At 42.4% G+C, this 19025-nt stretch overlaps 1 protein-coding gene across 1 annotated transcript in view; it reads left to right on the forward strand.

Moving 5' to 3' along the window:
• The window catches only part of TRHR (thyrotropin releasing hormone receptor), a 32239-nt gene that overhangs the window by 2182 nt on the left and 11032 nt on the right, over nt 1-19025 (forward strand). The window lies entirely within an intron of this gene.

Consider the following 19025-nt stretch of genomic DNA (forward strand, 5'->3'; position numbering starts at 1 on the left):
TCCCTGCAAAGGGTCTCAGCCTGCAGAAGCTGAAAATGCACTTTGCTCAGGAAATGTTCTAATACAATGGCTAACACCAAGCTCAACTTGTTACAAAAAAAAGATTGCATTTTTTTAAAAGGTCTGTTTTTCCTGCTAAGCATACCTAAAATCCCTTTATGCTTTCAGATCACCTGAATCCCCATGAGATTACATCTGAATCAGTCTTGCTAGTGAATGAAGTACAACTTTGTGACAGTAGATGTGGTTTATAAGACAATATAGAAACAAACTACTTTTATATCATATACATATTTATCTATATTTACACAGTTGTTCTAAGTTGCTTATGAGCTTAGCTTTTAGTTCCTTTTCTTTCTTTGCTAAACAAAATAAACACATGGTAAACATTTATTCTCAAAGCTGAAAAAGGAATCTTGAAGTCAACAATACTGGCTCTTTCAAGTGGGTTGGTGTTGTGTGTGTGTGTGTGTGTGTGTGTGTGTGTGTGTGCAGAGAATCCAATTCTTCCTGTGTGCACAGATAGAACTGAGTATACCTTTTAAAGCATGCATATGGGTCATTTGTGTTACCACTTCCTAAACTCTAGATTAGCTGATATTAGAAGAATTATAATTGGACACTTGGGCACAAGTGCAGTAAGCTACTAATAAATGTATGTGCTTTCAATATACATGAGATGAATAATGAATTGTAACTGAAAAGAGATATTTGCAGCATCTTAAATGATGCTGTGGTGCTTGATTTATATAACATCCATTATTGAAGATACTTAGATGATAGAAAGGGAAGACTGAGCAACTATTGCCAGCTCTTAGATTCCTGTTGCTTTGGGTCTAGCAGTGCTACCTAATACAAGGTGTGTCTCAGTCTATTACCCAAAACTCGATTAAGGGAAATTCAGAGAGAACTGCTGACCATCTGCCAAGACAAACATTAACAAATACAATAAGACAGCAAAGAATATGTACATCTCAGTTAGAGACCAGACGTGGGTTAATGTCTGCAGCAGAAATGTCAGTGAGTAAAATTATTCATTAGACTCCAACTGATATTCTTGTTAGAAATTCTGAAATATTGTTTGTCTGTTCTAATATTTCCTTCCTTTCAATTACAGTCATTAGTACCTAATAGCATTAGTAATGCGCTTTAAATTGTTAATTTTGTTACATGTTCACACTCTAATTTCAAAGCTATTGCAGATAGGCAGTCTTTACAGAGGCTGGGTAGTAGAAGGAAAAGCCAAAAATTGGGCTCCAGACAATCCTGAGCTTAGGTGCCAGAGTTCTAATCAAGCTGTGTGCTCCCAGATAAGCAGAACTCCCTGTGCCTCAGTTTCTCATTTATAAAGGGAGGGCAAATAGCAACATCCAGGGTTACAAGGGTTCGAGGAACTATCTTATGAAAGATGCCTAAAATGGAGTGGTGATTAGCACCCGGGTGCTAACCAGCCTCCTTCCTAAAGTTCTAGTATGTTGGCAACTCTTAAGAAAATACATCCAGTCAGAGAAAGACAAATATCACACCATCTCACTTATATATGGAATCCAAAGAACAAAATACACTGATGAACAAAATAGCACCAGAGGCATAGAGACATGGGACAGACCAGAATATCTCCAAGGGGAAGGGAATGGAGAGGACAGGAAAAGTTCAACCAAAGAATATATGTGCATATATGCCTAGCCCATATAATAACATGGAGAAGGCCTGGGGGGGGGGGGGCTGGCAGGTATAGGGTGGGAGGAAGCAAAGGGGTCAGGGAATGAGGGACATTTGTAATAGAGTCAACAATAAAAATAAAATAAATACAGATTTATTCTTTAAAATATACATTTGCCATTTAAACAAAGGTTGTTTGTTAAACAGGTGTGATACCATACAGTAACGTCTCTAAGGAAATGTTTAATAATTAGGACATTTGGAAATGTACTCAGAGCATTTGGGGTTGTCACAATAACATCACCACCAGTGAGCATCCGGAGCCAGAGATGCCAAATGTCCTGAAGCGTGCAAGAGAGTCTTACACAATGAAGTGCCTGTTACAAATACCAATAACACCCTCAGAGAGAAATACGGGGTGACATATAAATCAATAGGATTGTACTCAAGTACTATGTCATGGAATTTTGTCCTAATTATAGATAGGATGGGAGTATAGAGAAAAGAAAGGAAATTCTGAAGCTGGAGAGATCAGAGAAGGCTTCGTGGAAGAGGTGGCATTGGAGAAGGCATTTGAAAGACGGGGATAATTTGGAAAGTAAAAGTCAGGAGAGACAGCCCTCCGCACAAAAAGGATGTGGCTGGGATGCGAAGGGTAGGGATTGGGAGAGGGGACGGGAGGAGCACATAGGGTGCGATTTTTATGGGATGGAGTGACTCGTTGACCAAAATGAATGATGTATTTGGGGGAGTAGTGAAGGGCGAGATAGGATTGATGGGTGTTTGTGTGGGAGAGAGGGGGTGTGGGCTTTGGGGGATCCCGACAATCAGGCAGAGAAAGGAGACTGAACTCAGTGCAGAGGCAGCAAAGAGTAGGGTGGTGGGCAGGGAGCCGAAATGAGGGAAGTGGCGTTGGGGCCGGTGGCTCGGCCAGCCGTGGGCGAGGCAGATTTGGAGGGCGCGAGGCTGGTGGCACCAAAGGGCCATTCTGAAGCCGGTGGTAGCGATTCAGGAGTGAGGCTGTAAGACTCTCTATCAGGAAAAAGCAAGGAGTGGACTGGGGAGATGTTTCAAAGGAAGCAAGGGTGAGAGGTGCACATGTTAGAGCCAAGGGCCGCAGAGAGGGTGACTCACTGAGGACCAGCGTCCTGAGCCTGGGCCAGCGGTGCCCCGGACGCGTGGGCATGAAGCCGTGAAGTTCTGTCCAAAAGCAGTGACCCTTCATCTGGCTTTTTCTTCTTCTGAAATAAATCTTCTCTTAAATCTTTAGAAGGTCAAACCTCCACCTTCTGTATATAACCTAAGGACTTTTATTTTAATGTTTTCTCTGCATTTTTTTCTTTCAGGCAAGTTTAATTCACATTTTAATAAATATCCTTTCCAGGCCAGGTCTTTCTAACCAAGTTATTAAAGTAAAAAAATGCATAGTCTAAAAGAACTACATTTAAAAGAGAAATAAAAGCACATTTATATGTAAGGGACAAATGTGAGGTTTGCTTGTTTGTTTTTAACTTACATCCTCTATGCAGAAAACCCAGGCCAGCCTCTTTTCTTCTCCTATTACTCAGAGACTTAGTTATATTTTGGAAAACTAAATAAGTATTTGGTAAATTCAATGAAGTAAATTACTCAAACTGGTGGCTTGGAATTGCCTAGACAAAAGAATTCTCTGATTGACTAAATCTCTTGCATGACTATTGGTCCCTTTGATGTCGAAGAGGCGCAGTTTAAGTGATGATTGGTCACATCTCAGCTGTATGTGCACACTGCGAAAATACTCTCAGTTCAGTCGATTCAGGGGCTCAGCATTGTGGAGATAAAGTGTCTCTATTATTAACTGCCCATTTCAAAGGAATTGATTGGATCTTTTGATATTTTGGAGGCAACAAAAACTGGTGCCTCCAAAGGGCTATCATTCGGATAAACACATCCCGTTCGAGCACTAGCTTTCCACGGGCGCAGGGTCTGCACGATACTTTAGTGATCACGCCGCCCGTTTGCTTTTCATTTGAGTCACTCTAACGTAGTTTGCTTTTCTGTCAGCGTAACTGGTGGGGGAACTGTGACATAACCCAAATAGAGGCTTTAAGACTTTATGGCCAAATTTTTATTATGGGTTTTATGTAACTAAACAAGCTTTTGAAATACCAAACAGCCTTTGTGTCCATAAATTTCTTAAATGCCTTCTACCTTACAAGAAGAATGTTGGTGTCCCAAGAAACAAAAGCAGGTGTGCTTTTTCAAAAGCAACACATACCTTTGGTTGTTGCCATTGTTACTGTGATGACAGTATAAAACCCACCATGAGTTTTATGAAAAACACGGAAAACTAGGAATAAGAAAACAGCCCGTTACCCCACCTCTTAAAACCACGATTTATTAGCATTTAGTTATATTCTTTTGCTGATGTTTTCACTTGCTCTGTTTTATAGACAGTACATATACATAGTGGACATAATTTTATATCCTGGTTTTACATAAAAATGTTAAAATTCATATTCTCAAGGAGAATAGCACAGAAAAATGGGTAAGACTGTGAGTCAGTTTCTCTCAACCTCAGTTTTCTTATCTTTAAAGTGGGAATAACAATTACTCATAGAGTTTCTGTTCAAATCAAAAGAGATGCATCAGACAAAGTTCATGCTTGCTCTCCTCCCGCCTGCCCCGCCAGCTGCCTTCCTTCACTCCTGTCCTCAGGGATCTAGCTCCATCCCCTAGGCAGCCTCCCATCTCTCTCTTAAGCAATTTCCTATAGTATGATGTGCTCGTGGACACTCAGATAAAGGCCTCATGTGTCTTCTCTCTTCTCCCCTGCCTCCCTCCAACCCCTACCTCTGTTGCTATCTACTTTTTAAAGAAGAAATTTTAAGCAAGAAAAAAACTTTAACACACAAAGGGAGCCCTGGTCCGTGTGGCTCAGTCGGATGAGTGTCTTCCCATCAGAACGACACCAGCTCGATTCCCGGTCAGGGCACATGCCCAGGTTGCGGGCTTGATCCCCCGTCAGGGGCGTGCAGGAGGCAGCCGATCAATGTTTCTCTCTCTTTCTCTCTCCCTTTCTTTCTTTCTAAAATCAATAAAAACGTATTTTTAAATGGGGGGAAAAAAAAAAAGACAAAAAGGCATAATGGTGGAATACCAGACAGTAGGATTGATATTTGGGAGCATAAAGTCCCATAAGTGTTATGGGTAGCTTAATCAATGATTCACCTTACAAGGCAAATTAATGATACAAAACTCTTCAGCATTAGGCCTAAAATAGAGGTTTCTCAAGTTCACTGGGACTGGTTTTATAGCGTTTTCGCAGGCCCATCTTTCATTTATAATTGTTTTATTTGTTCCAGTTGGCTGGGTTCAATCATATCCTTAATAGTATAAAGATCTCTATGTGGGGAAAAAAGCACAATTTTTGTTACTTAGCACACAGATATCTAAGTGAGCCATCTTATTTTTATTATTAAAAACAGCTTTACATTTTCTGATTCACATTCTATATGAGTAAAGACCTTGTGCATATCCATAAAATGACTAAGTGACAATCCCCTGCAGTTAGATGCTTTGTGTCCTTTGGTTAGGTGAACACACATTGTTTTTTTCCAATTTTATACTTGCAACTTTGAGCCATAATTTTGCTAGCAAAGAAAAATTAATTTTCCTAAATGCCTACAAAAGAGGAAAGCCTGCACTCCTTCAGAATTCTCAATTTGGTCACACACACAAAAAAAAAACACCATAAAATCAGCTAACCTTGAAAATGACAAACTATTTTATACTTTTTTATGTACCCTCTTGTGAATCCTTCATACTGCACACAGATATCCCAAGTTCCAAACAGATGAAGGGGGGGCTGTATCTATGTTATCAGTCTCCTTTACTTTTTTTTTAATGAGTTGGGGGCAGGGGGAAAGGTATAAAGCTAGATCTTGGTCAGCATTAAGTAAAATGTTGCAGTAGGTCATTTTATATTCAACATCATCCTCAATTTACTTAAGCAGCCTCCGAAGCACTTAGCACAGGCAGACGTGTAGAGGCCACAGGGATGCATGAAGACAAGCTCCTCACCTTCCAGGAGCTCACTGCCGGCCATGTACACGGACCATCCCGAAAGGGCCATTATGTTCTGCAACAGGGACACACATCAGTGCGGGGGAAGGGACATGGGGGAACGGAGGGAGCTTATGGAGCTCGTGGCACTCAGCAGGGCCTTAGAGACGGGAGACTGTCTACAGGCAGTGATACAGAGGGAGGGAGGGAAGGGGGCAAGTCCGTTGAACCCAAAGGGAATCGCCTAGTGAGGGAATTCGGAACCAGGTTGTGGTCCTGCGGCATCTGACTCCCGCCTCTGCCCCAGCCCTGCCCTTTGTCATGATACCCGCTTTCACCCACCCCCGTTGGCACAACTACCACCTGTCAGTCTCCATAGACAGCTCTAGCAAAGGCATCTCCTGACCCTGACTTAGTCATTTTTTGGACCTCATGGAAGTATATAAAATTCAATGGGTCTAAAACTAAACCCATTGTTTCCCCGATAAACCCCTACCTCTTTGCTTCTTTCCTATTTTTCGTTCCCAAGCAAAAAGCCTAGGAGTCCCTCTAAGTGCCTTTCTGTCCCACTCAAGTGCAAATCTCAGTACTAGCCAAGTCCTGCTGCTTCCAGCTCCTATTCTCACCTCTGACGTCCTCCATCACACTACCATTGTCCCAGTTCACCATATGTCAGCTGCTTTAGTCCAATACACACCTCACCAGCCTCTCTGACTCCCACTCCCCCCCGCCCCCAATCCTTCTGCATACTGCTCACTAACATCTCTCTCTCACACGGAGATCTGTTACTGAAATGATCTTTAGAGCTCCCTGAGGCCTAGAGTGTAAACTCCTCAGCATAACAAATAAGATCCTGGCTCCTTCTTATGTTCTCAGCCTCATTTCTCTGGCTCTCCTAAGTTACACTTTATGCTCCAGTGATATTGGATTATTTGTAGTTCTCTGAACTCGCTCTGTCTCTCGGCTGGAATGCCCTTCATCTGGCAAACTCTGAGTTATCTTTCAAATCTAAGATCAAATGATTGCCCCCAGTGCACCCCATCAATATTTCCCTGAATTTCTCAGGCAGATTTATACACCTGAATGCTCAGCCATAACTATGTATGTTAGGAGTCCTACCTATGCTTTTACAGTACTTTGCATATACTTCTAGTTTAATAATCCTTATGTGTCCTAATTGTTAGCCTGTTGGTCCTTCTACTGCCACTAACATCCTTAAGAGCAAGGCCTTGCATCCCCAGTGCCCTCAGCACTGAGTTTGACATACTGCAGGCTCCTAAAAGCTTATATATGCCGTCCTGTGTTACAGCCGGAGAATACAGGCTTTACAAGTGCAGGTTGTCAGCATCTCTTCCCAGTGACATCACACTGGTTTTTCAGTGACATCACACTGGTTGTTTAAAATTGGCCATGGTTGGAGTGCTCTCATTGCAGAAATCAACAAATACGACAACTCAGGGTCCCTCCCTTTTTTGTGGTGAGGCAATTGTTAAATATCTATCAGTACACTTCTGTTTGTGTGTCATATGTAATTTTACATATAATAAATGAAAGGAATTTATTCAACCCCTTTTGAGTTCCAGAATAGCCAAACTAGCTGCTGGCTGGGATGGTGGTGAGCTTGTTAGTGGATTTGGCTTTTTGGGGAGATTTCCCTCTTCCAGACAGGTCAGGCTGACTTAGAAACATGGCAACTCAAATAATAATTTAAGTTTTGTATAAATTCCTGTTGGGAAACAGGAATTCCATGAGCAAAGTGGCAAAGTATAAATGAGCTTGGTATTTGGAAGAATCTGGCCTAACAGACATGCCTGAATCTATGGGGAAGTAATAAACATAGATAAGACCTCTCTTCTTCTCTTCTGTGCAAGGCTTAATAATGCCTCTGCCTGTCCAGTCACCCCAGCTAAAAATCTGGGACTCCCTTTAGAAACTTCTCTCATTCATCAGCCAAATTAATAGTTAAATTCCACAGACTTGACTCACATACATCGCTCCTAGCCTTCCCTACTGTTACCTCCTAACTCAAGCCTTCTTTGCTTCTTGCTTGGCTTGCAAGAAATATTTCTATTTCCCTGGTTCGGGGTTGACAATCTTAGGAGAAAAGTTCCCAAAAGTCAAATCCCATTTGCCACTGCCTTTGTCAGAGGCGTTCAGTGGTTCCCCAGTGCTTTCGAACCAAGTTCAGATGCCTTCGATGACACACAGGGCTTTCCAGGTCTTGCACTGGGCTCAGCTTGGTTAAGTAAGTGACTACTGCTGTTGGTTGGAAGGTCTTGTTTTCCCCCTTGGCCTGGTGAGTGCCTGTTCATTATGCAAGAGCAGAAGTGACTCTGCCTTTGTCGGGGGCTGGTTCTCCAGCCTTAAGTGCAGTGCTCACCCTTTCGTTTTTGCCTCTTCTGCACACTGAACAGCGGGAACTTCTATTTCCCAATTGTTTTTCAATAGTGATCATTCATACTTTACTGCCGTTCTATAAGACAGCAGCTCTGGTGAGTTCTCTAGAGCAGCGCCTGGCATGGAATTGGTGCTCAATAATTGTGTGTTGAGTTACAGAAATAATGGATGAACAAAGCCAGAAAAATGATGAAAGGTCAGGTTTTAATGGGCTTTGAGAGCCAGTCAGAGGACTTCGGGGGATGTTTCGTTTTGAAAGAAGGTGATGTGTACAAATTGTTTTAGGAAAATTAGACACCTAGAAGCCCTCAGATTTATTCTTGTCTTCATAGCTCTGCTCACTGTTTTCCTTCCCACAGGTGCCATCCCCCTGCATCTCTGCCCCTTTTTGTCCAAGGGAGCTCCCTCACTGTGGAGGGCATTTTGCACATTTTATATTTGTAGAGGAAGTCACTGTTTAAAATTTAACACAAAATGTATTCGTTGAATGATGGATGAATAAGTTCTTCAAGGAATATAGTTAATCCATTTACTCTGTTGACTGAACCTTCTCTTGTCCTGGGATCATTCTTCCTTCTTTACTTTCTTTCCCACCTGAGAGCCTACAATAAAACGGTGTCTTTGGCCCTCTGGCCATGTTCCAAGAGAGGAAAACCAGTCATTTTTTCTCTAGCAAACACTCCATTTCTCTTCTAGCCTCCTAAATGTAAAGCTTCATCCAGAAGTCAGCTTTTGTCAGTCTGTCCTTCCCTCTTTTAAAATTCAACCTTAGTCATACCTTTCCCCCATTATTCTAATGATTTCCAGATCCGCATACCTGATCTTGATCACTCACAACCTACACTTCACATCCCCACCGTCACCTGAAGATTTTAACGTCTCTCCCTCAGCGTTTCTCTTACCAATTCTATTTTCTGTCTCCTGAAAAAGAAATCTTTTGAGTCAGATTTGATTTTGTCATCTCTCTCATTCTTTCTATCCAGTCTTTACTGGTTCTGTCGTTTATCCCCATGTCCCTGGGCACCATGACGCTGTGGACACAAATACGAATTGGACGGTGTTTCAGCCACTGTGGGTACACAGCCTGGTGGGAGAGACATCTGGACAAATTGCTTCAGCAACATGGTGTTCTGTGCAGATGCAAGGACAAAATGCTGCGACAGGGAGGGAGAAACACCAGAGCCTTCCAGAGGAGGTCGGGAAAGCCTGCTCTGAGGGGTGATCTGCGAGACGGTGGGATAGAAATAAGAGGTCAAGTGAGGCCGCAGGATGCTTGTGGCTGGGGCATGCGTGGGAGAGCGTGGCCAGTTTGGGAAACCGCTTGTCGGGTGGCATGTTGGGGACAGGGAGAAGATGAGTTTGGAAAAGTATGCTGAGAGCTGAATATAAATGCCCCAGTGTGCCATGATAATGATGCTGAGTTTAAACCTATAAGAAATATGGATATTGTGCCTTGGCCAGTGTGGCTCAGTTGGTTGAGCGTTGTTCCGAAACATGCACCAAGAGGTCGCAGGTTAGATTCCCGGCCAGGGCACATGCTTGGGTTGCGGGCTTGATCCCCAGTAGGGGGCGTGCAGGAGGCAACTGATGGATGTTTCTGTCTCTCTCCCTCTTCCTTTCTTCCTCTCTCTCTCTCTCAAAGCAATAAAAACATATTTTTAAAAAGAGAAAGAAATAGGGATATTGCAGGATTTCAGGTAGTGTAGTAGTGATGAATGTATTCATCCATCATTCAACAAATACGTTTTGTGTTAAATTTTAAACAGTGAATTCCTCTACAAATATAAATTGTGCAAAATGGTAAAAATGTTTACATGCAGGTCATTAAAATGTGCTTTCTTTTCAAAGTGGAAAAAAAAAAAGAAGTGGATTTATCTAAAACTGAGAAGTCATGGTCTTGCCACTAGAATCAAACACAGCTCTTCAGAGATTCACGAGAGGCACATGGGAAGAACTTGAATAACTAAAAATTAAATTAGCTCAGAAAATTAAATAGGGCTAAGTACATGTGCATATGAAATAGGATGAATAATGTAAGACACCTGACAGTCATATTTAGTTGAGATAAAAACAGATAACGTCATTTTGGAAAAGAAAATGCTGCAACCTTTCATGAACAACCCTGGTGACTTTTGGCTGTATCCCTTGGAAGCATTCATTGCCTGAATGTAATTATACAGTTGCTGCAAATAAGTAAGACATCCCCTGCCTCTCTAGTCAGTGCCTTTGTTGTTTGAGTTTTATGGGGATTTATGATTATGGAAGAACTCGGCATATTTTCTGAAGGCAGCAGCTCTTAGCTTAGAAAACAAGGAGGTGATTCAGAGATGTGGCACCACCGTGGGAGTTAGAGAGGCAGAGGCAGGGTGAATGCAGAGCTCCCCGTGACGCTCATTTTAAAGATCATTGGTAAAGTTAAGTGACTCAAGCCTCCACCGATATGCAGATTGACACCCTGCCATGTTCGCTCCAACAGGGGTTCGGTTTTATGACTGGTTCTACTTGGCACACATTTGAAAGATTATGCGTACAGAAAATGTGGGAGGGGAAGGGGGGAGACAAGCATGCACGAGGATATTTTCTGCTCTACCAGGAAAGATAGAAATAGGCTCAGATTCAGGGTGAATTTACAGGAGAAATATTTAACAGAAATGATCAAATGCTAGGAAGGACCTCCCAGGCACATCTTTATGAATCAATTAGACTACTCCGTGAACACGTTAACATCAATCAAGTCAAAACTTTTGTATAAACCAACTGCAGTGTACAGAGTTGGTATTATCCTGCAACTAAAGGTGATCTTGCTAAATTATTACAATCCCTCCCAAAGTGTTATGTGAAATAGGAAACAGTGGAAGCGAGGACAGATTTTCACCTACTCATTGATGATTTTATTGAGAACCTATTGTATACGAGGCACTATGTTAGGTACTAGGATACAAAACAGAGCACCCGCTCACAAAAAGTTAACAGTCTAATAGGAAAAACAGGAAAGTAAATTGATAATAAAGTCATAAAAGAATAAGTGTTATTGTAAGGAAAAGCATGGATTAGTGTTACCTGACCTGGATGGCTTGGGAAGAGGTTTCTTTTTTTGGAAAAGGAAACGCCCAAGCTGGGCCTTGCAAATTAATAGTGGTTGTGTAGGTAAAGATGGGAAGGAAGACAGTTATGCAGTGGGAATTGTAGACTTGAAGGTCAGGGGTCCCAAAAGCACACAGTCAGTCCAGAGAACTTTAAGGAGCTCATTAGGGCTGGACAACAAAAGATGAGACTAATGAGGTAAGGGACCAGGAAATACAGGCTTTATATAAAATATTGAGGGATTTGGACAACATTTTAAAGGCTATGAAAAGCCACTGGGAACCTGGCCGGGCGTGGCTCAGCAGCTGAGCATCCACCTGGGATCCAGGAGATGGCGGATCAATTCCCAGTCAGGGCACATGCCTGGGTTGTGGGCTCGATCCCCAGTCAGGGGCCTGCGGGAGGCAGCCGATCAATGACTCTCTCATCATTGATGTTTCTATCTCTCTCTCCCTCTCCCTTCCTCTCTGAAATCTCATTGATTTATTATATTATATTGTATTGATTATATATTATATTATATTATGTTATATTATATTACATTGTATTATGGATATATATTTTTTTTAAAAAGTCACTGGGAGATTACAAGGCAAAGCATAACCTTTGTGAGTGCAGATTCCATAAAGTGTTGGGAGGAATAAATTAGATTTCATGGGGTTGGTGAGTGAATTGATGAGAGGGGGAGACTGGACAGAGAATAAGAGTAGACAGCAGTTTTAAGAAATTTGATTATGAAGGGGGGGTACAGTAAGGACCGGGAAAAATAAGAGTACTTTGATTTGTTTTATTTTATTTTACTTCTTAAGACAGAAGAAACCTGAGCCTGTTAAATCCTTATGGAAAAGAGCTAGTAGCATGGGAGGAATTATTTGCAGATATATAAGCAAGATCCAATTTTGATAGAGCACAGTTCCTGAGAGGCCAAAAGGAATACCACAAAGACGGTAGGCAAAACAATTTACCTTGGAGAGAAAAGGGGGGTATCTTTCATTTGCTGTCAGCAGGGGTTGTGTCTAATTCACTGATCCATTTGCAGCACCCAGCACAGTGTCTGGCACCTAGAAGTATCCAATTAATGCCAAACAAATAAATGGATAAGCGAGTGAATTAGAGAAGGAACACATAAGATGCAAGGAGAAGAGATAAGGAGGATTGTGGCTACAGATCAGCTTTAGGTTGTGGCGCAGGAAGTGGTGAGTTCTTGAAAGCCGGTCTCTGCTTTTGCAGGGAAATAGAACGGAAAGTCATCGAGGGGCTTGGTCACTTATGGTGGGAAATGAGAGGTAGGTGACAGGTTGAATGATCACAGGATTCAGTCCCATTCATGCTTAGAAAAACTAACCTGGTGCAGTAGTAAATTACAGGTGCTCTGAATTCCTTAGCAGCATCTAAACACTTCCCAGTGGGCCTGTCTTGGGACTCATTCCCAGTAAACACCTCTAGAAAATAAGGGGAAATGCATCCCTTTGTTTAGACAATCAGAGGCGCTGATCCTGATGCTCTTTACAGTTGGTGTCCTGTTTAGATGAGCCATTTCATTGTTCTGTTTGTTTCCTTTACTGTTGTGACAAGTGACGTGCCCACAACCATTACAATTTCACATTTAGCACTTCATTCCCTCCACCGAGGCAAGGACCTGGTGGTAAGGGCCGAGCTGTATGGGGGTTGATGCAGTCCCACAGGCAGCGATTTCTACATTCATGAAAAAGTTCCATCTGAAGCCCTGCCTCCAAGTGGATAGAAGTCAGGTGCCTCAATAAATCCCTTACTCAAAACCATGGTGAACAGAAACAACTCATGGCAATAACTCTGTCCTCACAGTCTTAAGTCAGGTCTCTCCTTTATCAGCCTCTCTAGCTGGCAGATCTGGTGTTCACGGCCTGTTTTGTCTTCCCTCAAACATCTTGGCTCTCTCCAATTTATCTTTGAAGGATTCTGGAAGCACACTCAAGAGCAATTAGCCTTGTGACAAAAGCAACCCACTCCATTTCCCACACGGTTCTTGACTTGACTTTGTTACTGACTTTAGCTCTAAGAAAGATGGTACCATAAGGTGCAAATAATAAATAAGGATTGACAGGACCAAGGGTGCTTGACTTTTCTTGAGTTTGGTGGCTCACAAGACCCTGGAGACACTAAAGCTAAAAGCCAGAGAGGCTCACAGAGAGGCTCAGAGCACTACTCTCCCACTTCAGCATCATGAAGGGTGTTTGTTTATTCCTTAGGGAACCTCTCCCAAGTCAAGGAGATTGTTCCCACCACTTGAAATCCAACACAGACCCAAAACTCAGATAGGTAGAAAACTGCAGTTTTTGACTGTGGCTTTTAAGCTAATGAATAACAGTTTCTGTTTCTTGCTCCTCCCCAACTCCACCCATTTCCTCAGGATTATTAGTCAAGAGAGGTTATTAAATCCCATCAGTCCTATTGTGCCCATTCTAAACCTGTTTTAAAATAGACAGTTATCCATGCTTATGCTACAAGTAGAGAGGCAGTCTTGAATTTTTTTCTTTAATCATGAAAACTGTGGCACTGGAAGAAAACTCATGTTCCTAATACGCCCAGTTAGTCAAAAGAAGGAAATTTCTGGGCTGTGACAGTATGAATTATCTTCTCGAATAATCTTTAATGGTCATTAAGAAGCTCTTGGTAGCACTGAAAGAAGGTTCATTAATTTTTACAAACTGATACTTAAACGTAAGCCACTTTTAGACAATGCTGCTGTCTTTTAAGGAGTTATAAAGTAAAGCTATTATAATTAGAATTCTATTGATCTGGTAAGGTCACCTTTCTGCCTCAGCGAAACCAACCCAGTAGGATCTCAATATTAAAAATAGAGTCAAGTTGTTTAGAATATAACGTATTCTTTCAAAACACAAATAATTTATCATAAAGACAACTTGGAGTATGATGATTAGCTAGAATGAAATTCACAAAGTCATTTTCCCCTGAAGAGAAATGCCTGCATTCAGAAGTAAAGCATCTTGGTGAACTGTTACAGCAGGGCTACGGGAAGCGCTCTGTGTAGGAGCCTCTGTAATGAGCAGTGATTTCCTTGTGTACTAACCAGCCAATATTTCAGCTATGCCACGTTTACAATCATCATAAACATTTGAACATATTACATCTTGGTACTGTATTGTAAATTTGTCAACTTTTATTTCACTCCCAAAGCCCTGAGGAGCAGGAAGCTTTACCTTCTGTAGCAGAAGCACATCCCAACACAAATTCCCATCCCATTTCAAGAGTCACTGTTTAAATATTCTAGCTTAGACTCTTCAGTTAAGGCTACTTGTGTGGGCTTCCTCCCACCTGGAAGGTAACCTGAAAAAAAAATAGTCTGTCCCACCTGCATAGGTGTCTGCAGTTTATTAACATTTCTGATAAGTAATATTTATGAGCTCTTACTGTGCACCAGGCATGGTGCTCAGGGATCTCCACACATCATCTCCTTTTCACTGATGGCATAGGTATAATTTATCATCTCCGGTTTTTTAATTTTTAAATTGATTTTAGAGAGAGAGAAAGAGAGAGAGAGAGAAACATTGATGTGAGAGAAACCCATTGGCTGCCTCTCACATGTGCCCCTACCAGGGATAGAACCTGCACCTGGGTTATGTGCCTTGACCAGGAATCAAACCCAATACCTTTTGGTGCACTGAAGGACACTCCAACCAACTGAGCCCCATCAGCCAGGGCTGTCACATTAAAGGTGAGGAACCTGAGATCTAGCCACATTAGGTTCAAGGTCACCCAGTCCAAAAAATGGAAGAACAAAGAGTCTAAGTCTAGCACCTAATCCCAAGCCTCTGATAGCAACACTACGCTCTACCTTCTCACACACTTGACTACGGTACTAGTATCTCAGAGATGAGGTACAGGGTGGGCTATATCTGCCTAAGAAAAAGGGAACTTCTTACATATGACAATGTAGTGGATCCATTCATCCCACAAAATGTGTTGAACACCTGCTTGAACATTCTGATCACTGTTTTAGACCCTGGGAACACAGTAATGAGCAAATATGACAAAAATCCCTGTCCTGTAGAATTTACATTTTAAGGGGGAGAGGGAGGTAACAGATTGTGACATATCAGATTTAGGAGAAAAATTAAGCAGGTAAGAAGGATATGAAATGCTGCCATTGAAGGGGTACGATTTTAAATAAGGTAGTTAGAGATACCAAATAAATAGCCATTTCCAAAGTGCAGTGTTATTTTGATTCTATATGCACGATACTAGTAAATGGCATTTATAAATCAATGCCCGAAACAGCAGAGTTTGCCCCATTAATGCAATGTAAAACCACCAGGCTGCCTACATAAGTCATTGGCTTTTTTGCACAGGAAGTATATATAGCATTAGTGACACTATTCAGTTATGTTTCATAAACCTTATAACACTTATTCTAAGAGAAAAAGCATTCTACCTTCTCATTCAGAACCAAAACATTTCCCAGTGGTGGGAATGGGACCCCTAGGCAGGTCAGACATTGAGAGAGGTTTGGGATGAATGTTCTTTTACCCAAATACAAAATTAGCTCTCATTTTTGTAAAAGAAAGTATAACATCTCCATCTATTCTCACTTGGAGAATAAAAAACAGTTGCTCTTTTAGGGACAGGTAGACAAGAGGCTTCCATCTTTTGGGGGACCGCCAGAGTGGTTAAAGCACAGACTGGAGCAAATTGTCAGGATCAAATTCGTTTTACCACCTGTAGGTGGTATACAGGTTCCCTCCTCTGTAAAATGGAGATAAAGATGGTACCTTCCTCACAAGGCTATTGTCGATGTAAATGAGCTAATATGTAAATGAAGCACTTAGAACAGGGGTTGAGACACAGTAAGTCACAAGTGTTTTCTATTGTTAGCTTCCAAAACAGCTCTTGCTTTTCTAGCATTTACTATGTTCCAAGCACTAGTGTAAGAGCTTGGTATACATCATCTCATTTATCCACAAACTCCCTGGGAATTAGGTAAGGTTTCTTTCACCATTTTTCCTGAACAGAAAACTAAGACTCAGAAATAGTCACGGGCCCAATTTCTAACAGCTGGTAAGTGGCAGAGCCAGGGTCTCAACACAGGGTGACTGCTGTGAGAGAGGAGTCGCTGACATTAGTTAATTAGGAGAGTCTGATTAAAAAACAAAAACAAAAAAACCCAAGGGCCCGCTTTGCTCTGGGCCAGGTGGGCGAACTACCATTGATCCCAAAGTGCAGCTTCTCCGACTGGCTCCTGGCCCAGTTTCTTCGCCACACCTGATAATCTTCGGAGGAAGTAGCTTGCAGAACTACTGAAAACATAGTGTTACCATTGCACTTTGAGGTGATATATTTTAGAGAGGCAACACAAACCATGATTTCGTCATAAGAGAAATAAAATATAAAAATCAAAACTTTGGTCCACAAGCTGAGAGCCAGTATTTCTCATAGGCTTGGTGGATAAAAAGATGAAAAACTTGAAAAATTACCCATAAATCCACAATATGGTTTGAAATGAGTTACATGTCATTTGTCAGTTCTACTAGAAGTGTTCAACTCTTCCATTGGTTGGCAAACTATGGTCATGGGCCAAATCTAGCTTTACTGCTTAACTCTAGTTAAAGTTTTAACCCTTAATGGAACACAGCCAGGCCCATTCATTTATGTGTTGTCTACAGAGGTTTTCACGTTACAGTGGCAGAGTTGAGCAGGTGTATGGCTCACAAAAGCTAAACTATTTTACTATCTGGTCCTTTATGGTAAAAGTTTGCTGACTCCTGAACTATTTCTATTTAAAAGTTTATTTGTGAAAATATTGGATACTTAGTACTGGCCCCGGTACATGACAGGTGCTCTAGAAATAAATGATAAATACATATTAAATAAATATGTTTGGATTCCACAAAATTGCCAAAAACAGGAAAGTTCAACCTGTTAGGTTAGCACAAGGTAGTAACACTAGCACTCCTCACCAGGGATGCTGATTTCAAGACAAGCTGGGAAGTACATCAGCCCTTTATATTAGAAAGTTCTCATATACATTACACAGTGTTTTTATGTCTTCCTTGTGGTTCATCCTCAAACATATATTTTCATATGTTAACTATAGACACCAAGACTCAGAAGGCTTTGAGTGGTCATGAGTGGTAAAGCTGGGACTTCAAACCAAGTCTTCTGATTTTGAATCCCATGTTTTGCACATCGGAAAGCTAAACTCAGTGGAAAATGCTGGATTTATGGCTGGCTGGAGGAAAGAAATGAACCACCGCCATTTCGGTTGTCCCTGTGAGTTCTTTCAGGACAGCTAGAAAATTAGCTCTGTAACTCCAGCCGGGCACAAGCGTGGCACAGGCAGGCAGTCTCCCTCGGGAGAAACACGGCGAAAGGAGGAGTTGGCTGCCTCCCAGGTACACTCAGCCCCACGGAAGCAAAACAACTAAATGCCCACTAAACATTTGGCAGCCCTGAGAGCTTTCCTTCTATTTAGAGATCACCTCCCTCCCCCTCCATCATTCACATTTTACATTTTAAAACATTCCCATTGATTTTCCATCCCCTGCGGCGGGAGCAGCTGAGGGATTGCTGCCCTGTGTCACAGCCAGAGCAGCACAGGGGGAGGCGAGCGTGGGAAGCACGTTTCTTCGCAGGAGCGTCGCAGGTTCCCAGCTCCGAGCCAGCACCCATGCTTCAGTCAGCATTCCTAAGGTCTGGTTCCAATGAGAAAAACGACCAGGAGAAGTAAACATGCCCTAGAGAGCAAAGGTAAGGAAACCAAAGCTGATGTTTTAGGACATCAGCAGAGCCAGGCGCCAGTAATTTGCCTGGGAGAGAGAACATTTAGAAAACGCTAAATAGCACATGCAGCCCAGGGCAGGTGAGCTGCAGCGTCGTCCCAGCACGGCCCATGCAAGGATTCAGGAGGACATTCTATTTCTAAATTAAGATGGTATTATAATTTTGAATTCCAATTCTGCCAGCTGAGTTCTTCCGCCCCCAGCATGTTTCCAAATATCTGCCTCCCGTGAACAAGAAAACATCCAGGCCGCAGGAGAGGAGCCAGCTTTTCATCGGCACAATGATCAGGCTGCGATCGATAGGGACAGCTCCACCCGCGAGCAGTTGCTGATGCTGCGGCAAGTCCTGCACCCAGTCCTCCCGTCTAGCTACAAATGTTACCTGGCATGCAGCTGTTTTCCGCTCTGAGCGGAAGAACCTCGAAATCAGACACATTCAAAAAATGTGTTTCATCGGGACTTGGTATTGCAGTGCAAACAGAAACGTCTTTGCGAGGTGCTGAGGCGGCCACCCTTGGGTAGAGAGGGTGCACTCTCACCAACGGCCTTCACCAACGCCAGCCTTTAGCTTCAGAAAAATAAGTATCTGTCTTCTCCAGGTTCAAGGTATTTTAGTAAAGAGGAGACTTTGGAGTCAAATCTACATGTTCTTCAAGTGTGGCTTTTATCCATTAGCGTGTGGCTTTGTCATTGTCAGCATCAGTGCTACTCCCTGAGATGCAGGTCAAGTGGGACTGTTAGGAAGATCGTACTAAGCACAGTGCCTGGCCTGTGGCCGGCATGTCCTCTACCTTAAGGCCCTTCTCTTTCATCTGCTAGTTCCCACTGTCAGATTGGGACGCCCCCATTTTCATCTCTTCCTCAGTCTAGATGGAAGCATGGTAAGAAGTCCTGTGCAGTCCCCGTGTGACACCCACTCTCGGAGGGTCTCAGAAAGTGAGGCTCACGACCACGGGGGTCTCTCTCTCAGGCGAGCCCTGAACCACTAACCGGAGCAGCTCAACGCTCCAGCACTTCTTCCCACTCTTCGTGTGTTTGTGCTTCTAACTTTGCTCTTAAAAA

The sequence above is a fragment of the Miniopterus schreibersii genome, assembly GCF_964146895.1.
Source record: "Miniopterus schreibersii genome assembly, chromosome: 17".
Classification (NCBI taxonomy): domain Eukaryota; kingdom Metazoa; phylum Chordata; class Mammalia; order Chiroptera; family Miniopteridae; genus Miniopterus; species Miniopterus schreibersii.